This window comes from Muscardinus avellanarius (assembly GCF_963383645.1).
Source record: "Muscardinus avellanarius genome assembly, chromosome: 9".
In the NCBI taxonomy this organism is placed as follows: Eukaryota; Metazoa; Chordata; class Mammalia; order Rodentia; family Gliridae; genus Muscardinus; species Muscardinus avellanarius.
Window position 1 is genome coordinate 94,317,972 of NC_137795.1, and position 23,752 is coordinate 94,341,723.

Consider the following 23,752-nt stretch of genomic DNA (forward strand, 5'->3'; position numbering starts at 1 on the left):
AGACAATGTAAACAGAATTAAAAGTTACTGATACAATGGGATAAAATATTTCCAAATGCTATAGCTGAAGGTATATTAATATTGCAAATAGAAATCCTAAAAATTAGCAACAATAAAAGCAAACAATACAATTTAGAAATAGGTAAGAGACTAAAAAAAGATAATGAATCTCCAATGATTTTATATGACCAATAAACAAATGAATATACACTCATCATTATCATAATATAACTAATCATTAAAGAAATACAAATAAAAACTATAGTGAAATACTACTCCACATTTGTTAGGATGGCTACTTAACATGAATTACCTTGCTCCAGCCCTTTACCTAGAGTTGTTACTGTCTTTACTTGTAAAGTGTGTTGCTTGTAAGCAGCAGATTGATAGATTCTGGTTTTTAATTCATTTTGCCACTTTATATCTTTTTATTGGGGAATTGAGGCCATTTACATTCAGTGTGATTATTGAGAGATAACTTTCAATTCCTAACATTTTAAGATTTTATTTCTGTTTGAAATACTGTTTGTTCTTCTTTGCTTAGTTGTCTGCTGGATGGAAAATCTTGTTTCTCTGGTTCTGGTGTGTATTACCTATTTCTTCTTTGTAGTTATTCTTTTTGAGTATTTTCTCTAGCGCTAGTTTTGAAGACATAAATTACTTCAGTTTCTGTTTGTCATGGAAGCTTCTTATTTCCCCATCTAATTTGATAGATAGTTTTGCTGGGTAGAAAATTTTTGGCTGGAAGTTGTTTTCTTTCAGAGTTTGGAATATGTTACTCCAAGCCCTTCTGGCTTTCATGACTTGGTTTGGGAAGTCTGGAGTGATTCTAATTGGTTTGCCTCTGAATGTCACTTGGCCTTTTGTTTTTGTTGCCTTTAAGATTCTCTGCTTGGCTTCTACATTGGTCATTTTGACAATTATGTGGTATGGGGAACCTTTTCTCTGCTCCTGTCTAAAGGGAGTTCTATAAGTTTCCTGGACCTGTATATCGACCTCTTGCTCTATGTTTGGAAATTTTTCTGCTATTATTTCTTTGAAGAGATTATCGATCCCTTTGTTTTCACCTTATTTTCCCTCCTCTATTCTGATTATTCTTAGGTTAGCTCTCTTAAAATGGGCCCCTATTTCTTCAATGTCAGATTCCTGCTGTCTAATTTTTTTCTAAGTTATAAATTATGCATTTGTTTTTGGAATGATCATCTTCTAGGAGCAAGATTCCATTCTCCATGTGGTCTAATCGACTGTTTATAGTTTGAATTGATGCCTTTACTTCAATGATTGCATACTTCATTTCTTTTAGACTCTCTGTAAATTCTTTTCGAAAGTCCTGTATTATTTCTACAATTATATTCCTGATTTGATCTTCTGGAGATCTCTGGATTTCTGTGTTATCAGGTTCTGATATTATGGGGTTGTAGGCTTTCATTGCTCTATTGTTGTTCCTCTTTCCCATGATTTCAGAAGTTTGTGCCTTCTTTGGGTTCTTCCCTGGGTCACTACAACTTCACTTAGGGTGCTCTGGATCTCGAGTTTGTTGTAATCTCAGCCACCACTACTCCTTTACTGGCATGTATCATAAAGTTTCAGACCCAGGGAGTTAATCGAGGCTGCGCGAAACCATGGGGGTGCTGGGCTGGGCATTTTCCCACAGGGAGCGGCAACTAGGGTTTGGTATCTCTGCCACCGCTACTCCTTCACTGGGTGGGACTGTAAAATCTCAGACCCAGGTAGATTATCAATGCTGCGCAATTCCCTGGAGGTGCAGTGCTGGGATTTCTCCTTTAGGAGCCACAATTTCACTTACGGGTATTGTGCACACTGATCTGAAACTGTTGCGAAGATTGCGAACCCGTTGCCGCTGCTGGCATTATGGCACCATTGCCACGCCCTTGGCCGTGAGGCTGGCGTATTTCTTTTCTGGTTTTGAGCTTTGTTCTTAGTCCCTGGAAGGTGTGATGAGCTTGGCGACTAGGAGTTTTGGATGTTCTTTGTACTGAAAGAACTGCTGAATTATACCCGAATGATCTGAAGCTGCTCACTTTAGCTCCTTGTTTACCTTTTCTCTCTGGAGCCTGGTGCTGTGAGGCAAGATGGCGCCAGTGTGGCTCTGCTGCCTCAATGAGGGCTGGTTTCTTTTCTGGTCTTTGGTTGTTCTTCTAGTCTTCTTTTTCTCTGTTCCTTGTGTTTACATTTTTTATTTCTCTTCTGATAGTGTTTTTCAGCTATGAAAAGCGCTGATTTTGTGGCAATAGAGATCGAGTGTTAACAGGACTCGTAAACGCTGCTTTTCTCAGTCGCCATTTTCCTGGAAGTCCCCTCGATAAATTGTTTTTAAAAAATTCTTCATGAGCCGGGCGTGGTGGCGCACGCTTGTAATCCCCGCGCTTGGGAGGCAGAGACAGGAGGATCGCGCAGGTTCGAAGCCAGCCACGCACGCTGGCTTAGGAGACCCTGTTTCCAAATATAAAATGTAAAAAGAGGTCTGGGAGTGTAGCCCGGAGGTAGAAGGGCTTCCAGGAACCCCAGTACCACCAAAAAAAAAAAAAAAAAAAAAAAAAAAAATTCTTCATGAATCCAAAATTGTAAAGCTAATAACTAAGTCATAAGGGCTGAGGTCAGAGTATCAGCTTTATTCCTGATAAGGCTGTTGGACAATATGGCTCAGGGATGAGGCAGAAATGAGCTACAAAAACAAAGTGAAATAATGCCATCCTCAGACCTAGCTAGACTCTCTTCTCTTCACACGCAGCACAGGTCAGGAGGTCTCAACTGCACGGCCAGGAGCTTCACTGCAGACATCACTCACCACTTGCACATTTTCTCCAAAGCAAGCAGGAGCAGATGCCAAAGGAGTGACGGGGCAAGATATATTTCAAAGCTTTTTCCCAAACTCTTAATTAGATATATTGCTCCTACTCTCCTAAACATAAGGAAGGGAACATAAAGAGCCCAGTTATGGTACACTAATAAGTTTTTTTTTCCCATAAGGGAAAAAAGTAAAGCATTAGGACTAAGTTTTCCTGTAATCTTGTAACTATGTGGACCAGTAGTTTTGCTTTTCTTTCTTAGATTATTTTATTTTTAGAAGATTTTATGCTATGGATCCCATAAAATTTTTTTTTTTTTTTACAGAACTATATCTCCTAATTCCTCTTGAGTCAATTTTGGTAAATTATATAGTTTCTACCTGTTTTTATTTCATCAATCGTATAGGCATAGAAAACAGCCTCCACACTCCCCCTCTGAAAGCAAGGTGGCATTCTGGGTCTTGGGACATCTTCTCTTCTGCCTTTCATTTCACCTACTAGAATGGCTACTTCAGTACCTACACCAGTGGCAAGCTATGGCTTAGCCTCGCAGAAAAGAAGAAAGCCTACAATGATAGCAAAGACCAAAGAAGTGGGAGCTCCCAACCCATGGGACCTCTCTTCCAAGACTTGGAACTTTTTTTGTTTTCTCTTTTTTTTTGTAGTACTGAGACTTGAGCCCAAGAGCATTCTATCTCTGAGCTATGCCTCCATCCCTATTTTATTCCTTATTTTGAAACAGGGTCTCACTAAGTTACAGAGGGCCTCAGAAGTTGCTGAGGCTGGCTTTGAATCTGCGATCCTCCTATCTCAGCCTCCCAAGTACTGGGATTATAATTGTGCACTGCCATGCTCAGCCTTTGGAGCAGATTCTGAGAACAAAGGCAGGGCTAGATTCTGAGAGCTTCAGCTTCTACTTCACAAGAGGAAAAGGAACTAGGAGGAAGACAGCAAAGACCAGCAGCAGTTCTTGTCTATCAGTCAAAAACAAAAACAAAAACAAAAAATATAGAAAAACAGAGGATGGGAAAAATAAACACAAGAAAGTCCAAGTAATACTGTCTCTTAGTTTTGAACTATAAGCTGGTAATGAAGATGCGGAGAGAACTAAGAAAAAAGAAAAGAATCTCCCATGGGTCAAGGAATCCAAGAAAAAGAAATCTGAGAGTAAAAAAGATAACTATTCAAACTATAAGGATTCCCAAAACGTCTGTGGAGAATCCCTGGAAGAACAAAGCCTGAATCCCCTCGGGTACCTTAGAACAACAGCCATGTCTGTTACCTGGTAAAGGAATGGCTGTCACTAAATATGTGAATGCTGGGAAACTCATCCCACAAAGAAGTAAAACAAACATATACATCCCATCATGTAGTCAGTCAAGCTGTGCTGAGTGCTGGGGCTGCCTGGAGGCTGTGACTGTGCAGCAAGGGCAGGATACACAGGGCTGAGCAAAGAGCGCCTAGGTCCTCTAAACAAAAGACTAGAGACAGAGCAAAGCCCGGCCAAAGAGGAGGACAGAAGAGGACTCTGCCGGCCAGGAGACATTTCAACAACAGTGGCAACAGAAAAGTTGGACACACACACACACACAGTCTGAAAAGGACTTTTCTGCTACTGTGTCTCCCATTTGATGTAAAAAACAAAACAAAACACTACTTGATATAACTTCAGCAAGTTCTTTGTATCATGTTCGATGGACACAGTAACTTTCCATTTCAAAATTCAAAATAATGAATAAAAGTCTACCTGGGAATGTGTCTATTCAATGAGAAACTTCAATCTCAGGCATGGGATGGTACTATTAGCTCTACACATTGCCCCAACCTCCTCCCCACCAATGAACTCCTGGGCAATTATCACTCCTTTAGTAAATGTGGTATGAATGGAATTGGCAAAAACACACAGAAGACCACTGTTACTGAAAATGAAAATTTTGCTGAACAGTGATTCTACAATTTAAGCACTGACTTATATACTCCACTATGTAGTCCACCCCCAAATTATATTTTGAATCTAACTTCTATTACTCCATCACATCTCACCCAAAAACAAAGAAGTATCCACAGATCTGTCTTTGAATCTAATCACTATTACTCCACCACATCTCACCCAAAAAATGAAGTAATCCGCAGACCTATCTTGAATCTAACCCCTATTACTCCACCACATCTCCCCCCAAAAAACAGTGAAGCAATCTACTGATCTGTCTAAATATGAGAGAATGTTAAAATATGGTAAAACTGGGTTTTAGAGATTATTCTCTAGTAACCTAGTTTGTTTGAAATATCATGTGATTAAAAAAAAATCTAAAAACCCACAAAGAATGATTGAGGGTTACTTCAACGAGGAGGGATAAGGAACACACAGGCAGAGCAGGGTGTAGTGATGCACACCTGTAATCCCAGTAGTTGGGATGCTGAGACACAAGCATCACAGGTTCGAGGACAGCCTCAGCAACTAGTGAAACTCTCATCAACCTAAAAAGAAAAAAGAAAGAAACACACAGGCAGAAAGAATAGCAAGTACCAGTGCATGGAGAGATGCCACTGCACGTAGAGGTGGGATGCATAGTAAAGGTGACTGGCAGGGAAAGGAAGAAGGCAGATGTAATTAAAAGTAATTAGTGGGAGTTACAGAGTCAAGTGCTAGTGAAAGGAAGGCGAGGGAAGAAGCTTCCATGGCTCCCACCCCATTTAATGACATTAAACAGAGACATCTGGTGGACAGCACATATAATTAAGCACTCATTAAACATCCCTGGGTGGGAAGAGAACAACCATGGGCTAAGCACCCAATATGTAGCAAGCACTTGACATACATGACCTCATTTTAATCCTCCCAACAACTCAAGCTGGGTATCATCATCCCTATTTTACATGGGGACCCTGAAGATTACAGAGGTTAACTAATTTGCTCACACAGCTAGTATATTGCAGAGCCAATTACGGAATCTGTACGTGTCTGATTCTATAATGCCAATGATCTTTAAAAGGTTTTTCTTAGATGTAATTTATATACCATAAAATTATGCATTTTAAAATATACAAGTTTATGAGTTTTAACAAATTTAACACAACTGGGTTAAAGTTAGCACCATCCAATTGTAAACTACTTCCATCAACCTATATAGTTGCTTTTTGCACATTTGCAGTTAATCTCTGCTCCCACCTCTGGCTCCAGGTAAATGGGTGTTTTCTGTCTCTATAATTTTCCCTTTTCTGTTAGTGTCATTTATGGAATTATACAATATATGGTCTCCAAAGCTTTCATGTCATTGTCCTCTTGAGAGATGCAAGTAGTGAGAATTATGCTGTATTTCTTTTCATATAATGGAATTATACAATATATGGTCTCCAAAGTTTTGTGTGTGTGTGTGTGAGAGAGAGAGAGAGAGAGAGAGAGAGAGAGAGACAGACAGACAGACAGACAGACAGACTGACTGGGGATTGAACTGGGGATATTTTATCGCTGGGCTACAACCCCAGCCCTTTTTAATTTTAAAGTAGGGTCTTGCTATGTTGCTGAGACTGCCCTCAAACCTGTAATCTTCCTGTTTAAGTCCCCCGACTACTGGAATTGTAGGCATGCACCACTGGGCCCAGCTTCCAAACCTCTTTTATGTCAGTGTTATCAAAAGAAGAAACTAGTAATAAGTATAATGCTATATATCCTTTCAAGGGTACTCAGAAATTCAGCCCACTGTTTTAAAAATCAAAGGCGATGCTTCTTTCACATTCACAATTTTTATGGTGCATCTCTTCAGTAAAGGAAATATATTGTTTTCAAGAGTTCTATAATGGAGTTTTTATAAAGTCATGGTTTTAGCTCCATTAAACCTTTAGCAAATACAAATGTTTGACAGATAATAAACTGAAATTAAATATTTCCTTTTGGTTCAATGATAGAAAATTCTGAGTAATTGATTAGAGACTATTGGGGGTTCTTCCTAAGAACTAAGCCATAGTGACTTATTGATGGTAGGCACTCAAAATGCTAGTTCATTTTTCCTCAAAATTCTTAACATAAGTTCTTAAACATTAGGAGGCATTCATTGAATAGCTGATTGCTTACTGATGTGCTGGTGGAGATCAGATCCTGCGCATTTCTGAAGGTCTTTCTTTTTTTTAATCTTTCTTCCTTTTTCCTCCTTCTTCCTCTCCCACTTTTAGAGAAGGTAGAGATGCAACAGAGTATAAAGAAATAGATGAATTTAAAAAGAGATATATGTATTTTCCATGTATATGGAAAACATTTCCATAATATTTTGTTTGAGGTTGGTCTCTTGTTTTGACTAATACAGTTGGGTTTGGAGCTGAGAACATTGGTCCCTGCCTATTAGCACTAAAAACATTTCTCTACATTAGAAAAATTCTAGCAAGGTATAGATGCCTGGCCCTTATACACAGGTTTAGTGTTTCAACAGGAAAGACATGGGCATTGTGGCTCCTGGTTCCCACTATCAGAGTGCCCATGGACCACAACTGTCTAAATCTCAGCACATCCTCTTCCTTGGAACCATCATGCTTTAGAGCTTTTGCCATTATTCCCTTTATAAACCATGACTAGTATACAAGAAATCACGTATGAGAGTAACTTTTTGTCCTGCTAATTTACATGTTCTGGTGGCCAACAGATTTATCGATTTCTTTTATCTGATACCTCACAGAGCGACAATGTCAGAGACTAGTTAGGACACTCACCTGGCATGAAGAGACTCAAACTCAGCTGTCAGTACTGATGATACAAGATTGGTAGTAAATTACTTTCTATCATTATTCTTTACTTAAGGTAACTTAAGTAAAGCTAGCTCCTAAAGTATGTAAGGATTCTGTGAATTCTGTAAGGATTCAGATGCAAACAAAGATCTTTGTCTCCCTTATGTCTGATCCACAGACCTATGGGTAACAGTTTTTCTGAACACAAAAGGGTACCTAGAAGTAGTAGCTTCTCAAAGTCAGCAGAGAACATTCTGTTTAAGAGTGTGCTACTTGGGGCTGCAGGTAACCTCCAAACTGCTTATACACAGAGAAAAAGTATTTTACATTAAAAGTGCTCAGTTTAAGTTAGGCATGGTGGTACATGCTTGTAATCCCAGTACGTGGGAGGCTGAGATAGGAAGAACACAGGTTCGCAGCCAACCTCAGCTACTTAGTGAGGTACTCCGCAACTTAGTGAGACCCTGTTTCAAAAATAAAGCCAGGTGTGGTGAGGCTTGTAATCTCAGCATTTGGGAGGCTGAGACAGGAGGACTGTGGTTCGAGGACAGCCTCAGCTACTTAGTGAGGCCCTTTGCAACTCAGTGAGACTCCGTTTCAAAATAAAGAATAAAAAAAGGGCTGGGGGTGGGGATGTAGCTTGGAGGTAGAATGCCCCTGGGTTCCATTCCTAGTACAACAACAACAATAATAATAATAATAATAATAATAATAATAATGGAAAATATGGATGCCCCTGGGTTCAATCCCCAGTACTTAAAAAATGCTCAGTTTACGATCTTGATTAATGAGGGTCTACACCTGAACATGTGTAAAATTATGAATAAGACATGGTTAACCTGGACAACCATTGGTGGGAGGGGGGGAAGAGAAAACGGGGGCGGGGGGGGAGAGGGCACCAAATATAGTGTAAATGTATACTATTTATGTTCAATAAAAAATTGTTAAAAAAAATGCTCAGTTTAGCTGGGCATGGTGGCACACACTTGTAATCCCAGTCCTTGAGAGGCTGAGATAGGAAGATTGCAGGTTCATGGCAACTCAGGGAGATCATCAACTTAGCGAGACCGCAATTCAAAATAAAATAAAAAGGGGTGGGGGCATATCTTGGAGCTAGAATGTCCCTGGGTTTAGTATTAAAAAAAAAAAAAGAAAAAGAAGGATTGCAGGTTTGAGATCAGTCTCAGCCTTATCAACTAACCAAGACCCTGTTTCAAAAAGGGCTGGGGCTGTAGCCCAGAGGTAGAATGCTTCTGGCCTCGATTCCTAGTACCAAAAAAAAAAAAAAAAAAAAAAAAAAAAAGAAAAAGAAAAAGAAAAAAAGAAAAGAAAAAAAAACTTAGGATGATTTAATCATTCCATAGTCTCTTCTGTTCTTTGTCGTGATTTTTTAATGTTAAGCATTTTAGATTTCTTTGAAATGTTTTCCCCTCTGTATTTTTCAAACTTAGGCTTCCTGCTATCTCAACTGACTAGCACCTTGTGGCCCAGCACTTGTTTAGACTAAGTAATCACATGCCTTTACCTCACTGGGGACTAGGAAACCTTATCTGCTCAGCCCAGCCTTTCCTTGCTCTAGAACCACCTCCCATTTGCATGCTGTATCTGTCTTTCCCTTGAGGAAGACAAGAGAAAATCAACATGGCTAATTTTTATTCTATATATGAGAAATTATATTAGGTCCTTAATCTATCATTGGGATTTTTATAGCTAACATTTACTGAGTTCTTTCTATGTACTCACTTGTTTAAATAATATAACAACTTTGTAAGGCGGCTACCATTATTATGCCCATTATACAATTAAAAAAAGAAGGCAAGGGTGTTAAACAAGTCACCTAAGATCACAGAGTTAATAGATTAGTATATAGTACTACTCTGAGTAGTAGGACTGAAACCCAGGCTGACTGGCTCCAAAGCTCACATCCCTACCCACAGCACTGCTATACGTCTTTGAACCCTCAGGTCCTACTGACTCCCTGGTAGTAAAAAATCTGCATTTGAGATTCACTGAGAGAAAGTTTACTTCTGATTCTGAGTTTCAGCTTCTTTTGTAGTCAAGTGATTGGGCCAGTTTGGGCAATAACTGTTCTCAACTATAAAATAAGAGGGTTGAATGGGTGGAACTGGAGGACATCAGGTTAAGTGAAATAAGCCAGGCCCAGAAAGACAAATAGCACAAATTCTCATGTAGATGTGCAAGCTAAAAAAGTTGATTTCATAGAAGAAAAGAGTAGAATAGTGGTCACTAGAGGCTAGGAAGGAAGTGGGGTGGGTGGAGAGGGATTGGTTATCAGGTACCAAAATATAATTAGATAGATGGAATAAATTCTAATGTTCTATAGCGCAGTGGGGTGTCTACAGTTTACAACTTATTATAAATTTTATAAAGAACTAAAATAGAGGAGTCTAAAAGTTCCCAGTACAAAAATGATAAATGTTTATGGAGGTTAAAATGCCAATAACCTTAATTTTTTCATTACAACTGGATTAAATCATCACATTGTACTCCATATATATATATATATATATATATATATATATATATATAATCATTGTTAATTTTAAAAAATTGAAAAACCAATTGAATTATATGAATTCTGCTTCTTTCAGAGCTAACATTCTGAGTTTACAAATAACATTTAACATAATTTCTTATAAGTTTATATATACATCTTATTCCACCTGAACAAACTTTTAGGGTCTGAGTAAATAAAAAGTTTTTTAAAAAAACATGCGCATGCCAGGCATTGTGGCCCATGCCTGTGCATCAATCTAATGAGACATTGCTTTAAATAAGAAACAAAATCAGCTGGGCTTGTAGCAGAAAAGTAGAATGCCTCTGGGTTCAATCCCCACATCAAAAAAAAAAAAATACGTGCTTATTTGTGTAAGTGTGTGTGTGTGTGTGTGTGTGTGTGTGTGTGCGCACATCTTTCCTTGATGCATTCATTAACATGTATTAATTCAGTACTTGATATCTGACAGTATGGGATAAATCAAAGCAACAGGGCCCATGTATTTAGAGAACTTACAGATCAGCAAAGAGACAGATTGTGTACAATGTTAGTACCTATGTGTAAAATTCATGAAAGAAGAGGAGCTTGGTATTTGAGGACATGTAATTAACCTAAGAGATAAGAGCTAGGCAGGATCAAGTCTTCCTGGAAAAATAATCACTCATTTCCACTCGACTAACACCAAAGTTGAGTGGCTTTCTTGACCAAGGGGAACAATGAGAAAGGGGAAATACATGCCAAAGGGCCTAATGACCTAATGACCTTGGGGAGGAGAAAGGTCAATTTGAGGAGCAATGGAAAGCCACTGTTCTAATATAGGGGAGGGTGGGGGAGGGGCTACTTGTGACACCATCACAAAGGTGAATTCCACCAACATCACCCTGGCAGCCTAAGAGAGAAAAAGTGGATTCAGGGAGATCTGTTAGGAGACTGCTGAGAAGTCGCAGGCAAGAGGTGAAGACGGCTTAAGCTAGAGTGTTGGGAATGTGTAGGAGTGTGTGTGTGCCCACATGCTCTGTGAGTGCATTTCTTGGTTTTAGTTTCAGCAAAGGGGAACTTGACTTAGTAGGTCAATGATAGGGATCATACAGAAATGGGTGTATTACAGCAGATTTTGGGTAGTATAATTGGTTCTGAAAAAGATAGGGTATAGATACCAGTAGCAAACTATCAGCTTATGATGGGTCCTGAAGCATCCTTAAGACAAGAAGGCAGTCCAGCATCTGGGATAGAGGACTAACTATGGCTGCAGTCTGCTGGAGCCAGAGAGACAATGGTTCTGCCAGTCTCTGGCAGAAAAATGCCGGGAAAAGGAAGGATAGCCTAGGTCACTGGACAATGTTTTCAGGCTTTATGGACCAGTTCAGCTCTACTTGGAAAACACCAGGGGCTCTGTGTACATAGCTGTGAAACAATTTTAACCAGGTGTATATTCCATCATAAAATGGTATTTTATTCAGGTCACCAGTAAAATAATCATTAAAGTACCAGATAGGTTAATATTAAATTTTTAATATATACACATAACAGAAAGAGGCAACACTACTTAATAATTTAGCACTTTTTAATTTCTTGTGTGGATGAAAGTGGAACATCAAAAGTTGTCTAAAGTAGTGAACAGAGACAGTTATTTTTGTAATATCTCTACTATATCAGAATTGAATTTGTCATAATAGTCCTAATGGAGGCTAATTTAAAATAAAAAATCTTGATTTAAAAAAAATACAGTGCTTTGGGGGGCAGCAGGGAGCGGATGCATTTTCACAGAATCATACATTAGCACCCTTAGATTCTTGTCCCAATTCGGTCCCCAGACCAAGTAATTCTGAGGAAATCACTTAAGTTTCAGTGTCTTTACCTGTACAAGGGGCTAGTGTTTACTTTCTAAAGCTTTGTCAAAACTTTTTATTAGTCTAAGGTCCTTTGGAGTTCGTCTTTGCATTAAATGGGTTTATGATAATCTTTCTGAGCCACAATTGCACTATTTAAAAATTCCCATGGGAGACACTTCATGGAATAGACATGGGGTCCAGGATATGGTATTGTCACCTATCATAGTCTGATAATTATGGAAACATTTTGCTATAGGACAATAGTGACCCCTGAAATTTTTAGCCTCTGTGCGTATCAGTGCTACAGAGACTACACTTGCTACTGACTAAAAGTTGCTTGCTTACTACTTGACAGAATCACCGATAAAACTACTCCCACCTTTATCAATATCACTTATTTATAGCCGGGTGTGGTGGCACACGTTTGTAATCCAGCATTTGGGAGGCTGAGATAGGAGGATCGCTGTTCGTGGACAGCCTCAACTACTACTTAGTGAGGCCATTTGCAACTCAGTGAAACCCTGTTTCAAAATAAAGACTAAGAAGTAAGGCTGGGTGGTGTAGCTGGGAGGTAGAATGCCCTTGGGTTCTACCCCCAGTACTGCAAAAAAAAAATCACTTATTTATAAACCAAATATTCTTGTGTATGATTCTAAAAGGTAGATGATACTTAATATTGGTACTTTATGTGACAAACTAGTATTCCATGAGGACTGATGACAACAATAAAAGTAAATCCAAAGAATAGATGCCTTTAAGCCAGGCATGGTAGTACATGCCTGTAATCCCAGTACTTGGGAGGCTGAGACAGGAATGTAGGTTAAAAGTCAGCCTCAGAAACCTCAAACTAAAAATAACAGGGCTAGGGTTGTAGTTCAGAGGTAGAACACCCTGGGTTAAATCCCTAGTAACACACACACACACACACACACACACACACACACACACACACACACACGCAGAGTCCAGAGTGAGTATCCCTAAATGTCAAATGCCATAAGACCCTGCCACTTATGAATGATTGTCTTTATCCTCCACAGTATGGATGGTGAGCACTCCAAGTAGGGAGTTTTTATATTACACTGCAGTAGAAAAGTATTTTCCTTAATTTGTCCTCATCTGATATGGAGAAATGGAAGAAATCAAATGGGCAAGTGTCTAAGATTTGGAAGCTACAATCCTGAGAGTCCAAATTGGAAGCTGCCTCCTCTAGATTTTTGACCTGAACTCTAATTCATCTTGCACAAGTTAAAACTCAACTATCACTACAGAGGGCTATATCACATGCTGGGAGCTGTCAGGCCTTGGATTCATATTTTTGCAGAAGTAATTGTGTGTTCTTTGTGAACAGAAAAGCAAATGAGATATAGAACTAGCTACAATTAGGTTATTATTATTATTATTATTATTATTATTATTATTATTATTAACCACAAGGGCATTCTACTTCTGAGCTACACCCCTAGATTTATTTTATTTTGAAACAGGGTCTAAATTGCTGAGTCTAAGTTGTTGAGGCTCACCTGAACCTGCAATCTCCTCTCAGCCTCCTAAGTACTGGGATTACAGGTGTGTGCCACCACATCTGGCTACAATTAGGTCTTAATAAGATCAATTCCCAGTGTGCCACAATGTAAAAAAAAAAAAAAGTGGCAAGATCATCTTTTCAAATATATGCATAATTATCATGAGGACCTGCTGACTGATCACAAACCTACTGGACTTTTAATGGTGGATACAAAACAATAGTTAGGGAGGCTTCTAGAAATCAAGGGAACTTCCCTTGTGATCAGACAAACATACCATTCCTTATCTCATCCAGCCAGAAGTTCTGACACATATACTTTGAAACTTTGTGTGGTAGTTCAAGCCTGCTTAGAAGCTTCCAGGGCCTGGTGCCAGGCATCGGGTGGCAAGCTAGTATTTTCATAGGTTTCTTTTGTTCAGTAATTGTGGCCTCCAAATTTACAATTCTCTCCCATTTTACCCCATCCTCCCTTTCTCTGTGCTAGAAGCTTCTGGGGCATTCGGTGCATCGTATTTCTTCCCCACCTACATAACTGTCAGAGAATTGCGTAAGGGAAATCCCTATAAAAGCAACAAGAGAAAGTAAGAATGGGCTACTGCCTTTAAATCGGGCACTTTACAGGCTTTCGTTTTAATCAAGACTTAAAAGTTTAAAAGCATGAGTACTTGTGCCAAAGTCCTCTGCGATGACTGCTGACTTCATCCCCAGGATTTAATCCTGAATTCCCCATGAGTTAAAATAAACTTCACCTCATCTACTCCAGGATTCCTCTGACGCCCCTCTTCCTCGACAGGTGTTTCCTTCTGACGCGAAACACTTTCTAGAATCTCGGTCAGCAGAGCTCCTCCCAGGAATGGGGCTTTTCTATTGCCCCGGCGACGTTCTCAGGTTTGTTTCTCTTTCCCTAGCGCTAACCCGCCCACCGGCTCTAAAGTCACCCTCTTACTGGTCTACGTGTGTGCTCGTCTTTCCAGCAAGCCAATCAGAACCTCCATTCTTACCTCAGGGGTTGGAGAACGGAAAAGCCCTCGGTCAGTCCCGGGATTTGGGCGGGACCATAGATGAGCGACAGCTCTTTTATCCAATAGGCGGAGTCATGAGACCTGCCCTTTCTGGCTCCTGGGCTAGAAAAGAGCGTCGATGCCGGCGGCAGCAATGAATCCTAGGAGGTGCTGGTTTCTCTGCTGCTCAGAGGAGCGGCGGTCGCTGCCGGTGGTCTCGTGGCAGGTGAGTGGTTTTGTTTTAGAATGCGACGGTTGCGAACCTGTTCATTTTTAAATGGTACGGTGTCTTATTTTGATGTGCGGAGGCTAGTCCCTATACTCCCCCCAATGTAGTCTTTGATGGGAATCTGGTGACCACTCCGCCCTGAAGCCTCGACCCTCCGGCGTCCCCGAGGTCCGCCTCGGCTCTCTCTTTCCCAGAATGCTCCTCTCGGGCGGGCACAGTCCTGTCACCCCCTCCCTGGTAGTGGTGGCTTGGTGGCAGGGATACATCGAGTTGAAGGGAACTCCTCCTCTGGGTGTCTGTGGCCCGGAGTGGCAGAGCCTTGCTTCAAATTCCTTAGGAGGAAGCAGGGCTCTCCCTGCCACTGGATTTAGGGCAATGACAGACCTGGCAGTGTAAGTGTTAATAGACAGAAAAAGAAAAAGAAAAATCTTGAATGCCATGAAAAGAAAGGAGGTGAATATAAGTAATGGTTTCAGGAGCCAAATCACAGGTTCACAGAAGCACTTTAAAAAAAAAAGGATAATTTTCCTTCTCTTATGAGGGATGGGGATCGGTATTGCAATAAAGTAAAAAGAAAAGCAAACTGCAGTTAACAGTTACATTTTGAAGGATAATTGTTTGTTAGTTTGTTTTTAGCAATACTGGGGATGGAACATTCTACCTCCGGGCTACACCCTCAGCCCTATCTTTTATTGTTTATTTTGAAATAGGGTCTCACTGAGTTGCAAAGGGACTCACTAAGTAGCTAAGTCTGTCTGCAAACCGCCATCCTCCTGTCTCAGCCTCCCAGATGCTGGAATTACAAGCGTGCACTACCACGCCTGGCAAGCAAGGATCATTGGGTTTTTAGCTAACTTCTATTCCCCTACTGCTTCTCTTCTAATGATGTAGGATTCATAGCTTGTGAATGGCGCTGGAATGTTAACTAACTGAATGTGGACTCCTTCAGAAAAAAAAAAAAAAAAAAGATTAAACGTGTGCTTCACCAGTAAGTGTAAGGTTTTCTAGAATGAAAGCAGAACTCGTGTCAATTTGTCTTTTATTTAAAAACTGTCTTCCATGAGTCCAGAGACTAAGTTTTCTTTGTCTTTATATTCTTATAGCACCTCACACATCATAGATGCTCCCCAGATGGTAGTGAATTTTATTCAAATAAACAGCATAGAAAAAGGAGCTCTGGGTTAGAAGTCAAGACACCTTAGTTTTAGTCAGGAAGCTGTTAACTATTTTTGTGATCTTAAAAGTAATTGCAAATCTGACTCCTAATTTTCATATCTTTAAAAAGGAGAAGTTGCATTAGGTTATTTCTGGAGCCCGTGGCTGTTTTAAAGTCTATTTTAAAATAAAGATGATTAGCTGGGCGCTGCAGTGCACACCTGTAATCCCAGTACTTCAGAGACCGAAATAGGAGGATTACAGGTTCGAGGCCAGCCTCAGCAATTTAGCAATCAGTGCTAGTGTTTGGGTCTTTTAGTCTCTCTCCCTCCTTTGCATTCTACAGTTCGTTGTGATTAAGAAGCATATTCTATTTTAAATACTAATGGGTACATCCAAATTCATCCATGCATTCATCTTTGTGTGTCTGGTGCCTGGAGAACAGAGGCTACAAAAATATTTGAGCTGAAAGGTTTCCTGAATATCTTTGGAATGAAATCGAAACAAAGGGATGTTTATATGGGAAAACAGGGCAAAAAGTATTAATAACAAAACTCTGCTTGAAACTTGGCTACAGAGATGGGGAAAATGTTCTTTATAGAATATATATTTAAATATTGACCATTCTACTAAAGCTTGTGATTGCAGAGTATTATTTAGTGTTTGTTGTGCTGCTTGGACTGTTTCCATCAACCTCTTCCGCCCACATCATTTGATTGCATTCTTCTTTCCACCATCTAATTTAAAATTCCCCTCTCTAACCCCTCTCCTCATTTTACTTTATTCCAGAGTTTTGCCTTGATTCATACTATCAGCCAGGTAGGATTGCTCTGATGGGTTGAAGCCGTGTGCCAGGCTTAACGAGTTAGTCAACATCTGTTTTCTTCTACCTCTCGCTTTGGTAGAGAGCTTCACCATAATTCATTTAATATTTCTAACGGTTCCATGAGAACAGTAGCTTCATTATCCTCATCTTTATGGATATAGAACCCGAGGGCCAAAGAATTTAACATATTCAAGAGCATACTGCCAGTAAGCAACAGAGCTGGGCTCATGTGTAGGTTTTGAGCTTTTGGGATCTGTATTTACTCAGCTGATACTGTAGGGAAGTGATCAAAGACTGGAGGAGTCATGGGTGGGTGTTTTGCACAGTGGTGATGCCAGGCAGGCTGGAGCAAGCACCATGGACCAGTTAAATTCGCATCCCTTTGCACATGTGTTTCTCTTCCCTATGAGTAGGGGTCTACCTGTTATTCTTAGTGATTCATAGGGAATGTTAGAAGGTGTAAAGTTGGAGAAGCAGTCACCTGTGAGTGATGGTGTTTGCTCCTGGTAAAGGGATGTTCTTATAATTGCAAATAGAATGGAAAAGTTAATGTAAAACTTTATAGCTGGGCATGTGGCACATTCTTATAATCCCAGTACTTGCGGGACTGAGACAGGAGGACCACAGGTTCAAGGACAGCCTCGGCAAGTAATGAGACTCTCACCAACCTAGTGAAAAAGGGTTGGGGGTGTAGCTTGAAGGTAGAATGTCCCTGGGTTAAATCTCCAGTACCAGAAAAACAACAAAACTTTAGGGAAAATAATATACCATAGGATAATAAGTACCTTTAGTTATAGTCATGTTTGAGCTTTTATATTGAACTTGATTTGGGGGAAGGCATATTTTGTTAAAGATACCTGCAGTTCTAAAGGACTAAGCACCAGATTTAATTTCCCTTGAGAACTGTTCTTTTTTGAATTAATCAGAAACATGGTTAACTTCTCTTTCTCAGTCCTCAAATATAGCCCGCCCATGTTTTATAAAGTTAAGATTCCTAGTGGAATATAAAAGTTGCATAGAGTTGTGCAGTGATGATTGGACAAAGGGAAACAGCTGAGTGTTATGGGGAAGCAATCAGGTTTTATTTGGGGGGTGGGGGTACTGGGGATTGGGTACCTCTGAGCTACGTCCCCAGCCCAATTTTATTTTTTATTTTAAAACAGTTCCTTGCTAAGAGCCTCCCTAAGTTGCTGAGGCTGGCTGCAAACTCACAATCCTGTCTCAGCCTCAATATTTAAGTGTAAGCTTTAGATCAAAGTGATTCTGGCCCTACGTCCCTTGCTTTTTATTGCTTAACATTATATTATTGATCAATTTTTTTTCACCCAGGTTTTGGAAATGGAAGAAAAATCAAGTTTTTAGGCTGGAGTTTACCCTGTAATTTTTTTTTCTCACCTTTGTGATACATTTCATGAGTTGTGATGAGCCCTACACATTTATTTTTCATACATGGAAGGAAGGGAAGAAGCAGAGTTCTAGGAATATTTCAAAGTCGAGAGACAAGATGGGCCTCAGTTATGGGGGTGCAGGGTATGTGAAGTTGTGTGGTTTATTAAGAGCAGGAGTAGGGAGCAGCAGCAGAATGGTCATGCCATGGTTGTTGAAACTCCTTTGAGCATCTGAAAATATTATACAAGTCACCTCGGTAAATGCAGCGGCTTACATGCACCTGCTTACGCTATTGACCCTCCCCATCCCTGCCTTGCCAAGGAATGCTAATCTCAAAGCATAACTTCACCATTATGGTGGCATTTATGGAAAGAATATATTTTTTTTTGCTATAGCTCATGGAGACGGAATTTCTATACATATGTAGCAAAAGGTTTTTGAAAGTCTTAAGTCAACTGCAAAATGTGTCTTCTGCATCACCTGGGTGTTTCTTTATTACCATGGCAATCGCATAGCACCCGCTTCTGAGCAAGCAGACGTTCGCCTGAAATGGACGCTCCGTGGTGTAATTTATGAAGATGTCTCATAGGGGTGAAGCATGTCTAAAGAACAGATTATATTTTGACGGTAGTTTACAAAATGAATCACTTTTCCCCTATGGTTTGACCTTGAACTTATTTCTGAATAATCCAATTAAGTGAGTCAAGTACTCTGATTTAGTTCAGTATTGTTTTCTGTGTGGGATAAAACCAATTATGAATGGAATTCCATTATTCAAGGTACTTGCAGTTCTGGCCCCAAATAATATCTGATGATTTAATAGTGCTGGGTATATCTCTTGACAGGATGCTTCGCTAAGGTTAAACCGCCGAAGTGATTAGTAGATCTGAGTGTGGGACCCAGCTAAGAGGGATCTGCATACCTTCGGAACCTCCACTACCTGTTTTTGTACAACCCATAAGCTATGATTTTTTTTTTTTACATTTTAGTAGATTGAAATGAATCCAATAATAACAGTAACACATGTTGATGAAAATTATATGAAACTCTTAATTTGGGCATCTATACATTAAAATTTTATTGGAATACATCAACATATATCCATTCTTGTACTGTCTACAGCTGCTTTCAGCTGTAATTGTAGAGTTATACAATTGTGCATAATTATGACAGAAATCATATACCCCACAAAGCCTAAAACATTTACTCTCTCATCTTTTATAGAAGAAGCTATTAATCTCTGAGCTGTGTCTTTCACATTTATCTCCTTCATTCTATTTTAACAGCCATTATTTCAGTCTAGATCTTCATTATATGTTACCAGAAATATTACAAAAACTTTATAACTAGTATTCACACCTCTGGTTTGTTCTCTCTCTCCTCTGTGCTGCCTGGTCCTCCTTAAACGAATGCTATCTAACCTTTAATATCTCAATATTTATGGAAGGGTCTGTATTTTTTGGCACAAAGTTCTCCCTAGGCCTCTATTCAGTCTTATCTTTCTAGACTGGTCTCCTCCTACTTCCTGATTATACCCTATACTTAGGGTGACCATATAATTTTCCAAATGGGACACTTAAGTGTGAAAGGGGCCCTAGCACTAATTATGTTGGGAAAGGAAATAGGCCTGTTTTAGCAAATCGGGATGTGTTCTTTATAACTCGAGCCAGTCTGAATGGCTTACTGTTCTGTATGTGCACCTGTTCCTTTGCCTCTACTTGTCTTTCTCTTAAGCTAGAATTCCTTTCCTTTTATTTTTCTACAAACCTAAATCTTAAATATTTTTCCAAATCCAGCTTAAATGTTACCGTGTCCATGAAGGCTTACTCAGAAATAATCGCTCCCTTTCCTTTATGAGTGGAAGTACTTCTCATACTTGAATTACTTTCAGCTGTAGATACACACACACACACACACACACACACACACACACACACACACACACCTTCCTCTCACTGGTTTCTTGACATAGAATGTGTTGGATTCCATATTCCTCATAGGCTCTACCTTTTTACTGTGCCTAGATGGGGTTTGTAGCAGATGTTTAAAGAATGAATGAATTAATTAATTAGGTTGGAGAGACTGATGAATATTTGAGGCTTTCAATATATGAAGTATTCATTTTAATGTGATTAAAGTTGGGTTTTCAAGAATCAAGGGCTCACCCTTGGGTTCCAGTTTACCCATGCTTCGGGGACCAGTCTGCCTGATACTGAATTCCAGCTCTGCAAGTTACAGCCTGTGTTATCTTGGGCAAGTTGGGCTCTTCTCCTGTTTCTCCGTCTGTAAACTGGGGGTTCCCATAGAAGATACTCCGTGGTATGTTGGTTCGGGGTTCAAACAGTCCCTAGCACTTGGCAAGCATTCTATGAATGTTAGCTACTGTGGTCAGTATCATCATCATAGAACTGTCACAGTGGGTAACAAAGTTCAGAGACCCAAGACCTGTAGCAGCAGAAGAGCCGGAGGAAAGCAGCACTGAGAGAGCTTGGCAGACCCCACCCCGTGAAGTAGTCAGCTCCAGAGGAGTCAAAGCACCGTGCATCCTGAGAGAAGACCATCTCCATTAAGATGATACAAATCTGCAGTCTTGTTTTGTTTTATTGCGGGTCTGGGGATGGAACCCAGGGGCATTTGACCTCCGAGCTACACCCACTGCCCTGTTTTTTATTCTTTATTTTGAAACAGGGTCTCATTACGTTGCAGAGGCTAAGTAGCTGAGGCTGTCCGCTAACTGCGATCCTCCGGTCTCAGCCTCCCAAATGCTGGGATTACAAGCGTGTGCCACCATGCCTAGCTAAATCTGCAGTTTTCTGGGAGATCATTTTTTGAGAGGTCTAGGCACACATTAGGTGTTGGGGACTAAAAAAGTAATGGCTGGGAGGAAGGGAGAACAATGGGGAGAGAAGAAAGGAAGGATGAGGTAGAGTCATGTAAAAGATGTTTGTTTAGTAAACTTTTCCCAACTTTAAAAAGGAAGAAACTCTGTGGAATGATAATCTACTAACCTGCATGACCCTTTTTCAGCATGAAGAAAATTACTGATTAATACCTGGCGTGGTGGCACACATGCTTGTAATCCCAGCATTCGGGAGGTGGAGACCGAAGGATCTTGGTTTGGGGACAGCCTCAGCTACTTAGTGAGGCCCTTCGCAACTCAGTGAGACCCAGTTTCAAAAATAAAAAGACCAAAAAATAGGGCTGGGGGTGTAACTTGGAGGTACAATGGCCCTGGGTTCCATCCCCACTAGGAAAAAAAATTACTGATTAAAATTAGTGCTTAAGTGTCAGCCTCTTTTGCTGAGGGATAGAGAAGGAACCTTAAGAACCATCTGCAGGGCGGTGAACTTGACTACAAATGAATCAAAACAAAACATGAAGCTTGAGGTTTTAAAAAGGGCACTTTCAGTTTGGGGATAGTGCTTTATGTTCTTAGTCGGGGGTGTGACTGCTGCTTAGCTGGACATTGTGCCTGGAGGTCTGTAGTGAGCAGTAATGGGCTGAGACCTCCTTTCTGCTCACTTTGTTTAGAAGCATTTTATGAAATGGAGGTCCAGGCTTGGAAAGATAAATTGTGACTGAAGATGCTTCTTTTAATTGAAGCCAAGCTAGCCTCCGTTCTCAAACCAACGCCCTGAAATCCTCGTTGTCGAGAAAGAAAGAGCACAGGGATTGGAGGCAGAAGACCAGATCACAGTCCCAGTTAGCCGTTCAGCACTCAGAAGTTTTTAAGCAGTCTATCAGAATCTCCATTTTCTCTGTAGAGTTTATGGCCATCTACAAACATACTAAACTTACAGTGCAGAAGTACAGGGCACAAGGCTATCCTGGATAATTCTTGGCTTCTGCTTTGCCATTATATACAACGGGGTTCTTGAATACAAGCCTGTAACATCTTACCCCTGCCAAATGGAGGATTTTACTTTGGTGGTTACTTCCAAGACTGTCAAGCTTTAGTCTCAGTAGTACAAGATAATACTTTCTGTCTGTGTTTGATTCAATCAGTACACCTACTAAATGACTTGTGTGTGATATGCTAGGCTCTAGAGATATCGCAGTGACTAAGACCTGCCTCGGTCTAGCATCTTGGTCTAGCAGCGTGTATATAGACACTCAGCAGCCCCTTGCACATAATCATCAGTTACTTAAATAAGAAGTCGGCTTGTAGTACCAAGAGGAGAGAAGAAAGTTTCATTTACCTAAGATGGAAACACTAGTTTGGCACTATGCCTTATATTTACCACCTGTACATCCGAATGAGAGAAGGGGTATATTTGCATAGTTTTTGTGGCTGCTTGAGTATATATATATATATATATATATATATATATATATATATAATAAAATAGAATTGTCTTTATCTGTTAAGCAAAGCAAGCAAATATAGCAGGTTTAAGATCCTGCAAAGCTTGGTGGTAGGTGCCTGAGTGTTCATGTTACTACTTTTTTTGTTCTTTTGATAAAGTTCATAATCAAAAGACAATAAAGTGCTTCTCTGTATGGAATGTGTCCACCATACTCTTTTATTTGAAGGGAGAATAGCTTCATTAGGTGTTTAGCCTGGAGGCTTCTTACTTAACATGACCAACTAAGGGTCGGGGTGGAGGGCGATAGGGTCTTTATTTCCTCCAAGCACCTCCTCCACTACCACCAGAAAATGAAAGAGTAATTGGCTACAAAGATGAATCCTTTGTAACCTTTGAAGCCTGAAGCTTCTCCTACTTGGTGGGTTGGGATTTTTAAAGAAAGAATATAAAAATATCTTTTTTGCAAATTAAACACACACATGCTCTCTCTCCTCTCTCTCTCTCTCTCTCTCTCTCTCTCTCTCTCTCTCTCTCTCTCTCTCTCTCTCTTGCTTGTTCTCTCCCAGAGGCCTTGAAGCTGGAGCTTCATTTACCATGTGATTATTCTGCCCTCTAACCCTCCTCTAGGTTGAGGGTAGAAACACTGTGCTCTCGCCCTGGGAATTTCAAGCCCTGCGAGGCACCTCTGGCTCCTGGGGCTTCCCTGCTCCTCTTGCACCAAAGCTTCAGACACCGAAGGGAAATCATAACCCTAAGTGTTGTAGCCTCACAGCGACTTGCAGACCCTCTCCATATGATTTCCTACCTTACTCCTACAGCCTTCTTTTAAAAACATCTTCCTCTTCTCAATCTCTAGGAAAGGTAGAAACTAGGTCTGGATTCCAGTGAACTCTGTCACTGATTGTTATATAACTGTGTGTGTGAATCACAGCTTAAGTGGGACAGAAAATCTCCAGTTAATGGAAGTTGCCAAGAATCGCAGAAAACCAGGCCCTGATGCTCGTATAATCTGTACTCTCCAGTGTGGAAAAACACTGGGTGGAGGTGGAGGGCGCTGGGCAGGTCAGCCAAGCAGCTGAGCATAGGTATGCCCAGTGAGGAGAGGGAAGGCAGGCTGACACAGCCCAGTCTGCAGATTTTCCAGGTACCTCGGAGGCCCGCTGGTCTTTGGGCCAGCAGCTTTCGTGTAGGGAGGTGAGAGTTGCTGTGGCATTGCCTGTCTCGTTTTACTAGATTCTGCTCCTGCCAAGATGTGGCTGGTGTGTGTGAGTACTTGCAGGGTTGGGGAGGAGGAGGCAGGGCGTCCTTATCAGTGCGGTTCCTCTCACTCCCGCAGACCTGTTTCTGCTGATCTGTCCCTACAGGCAGCACCTCTTGGCTGCTTGCCCTTGATAGAGTATTTTGCATCGGGATTTATTCCTGCCAACAGGTGGAGGATTAT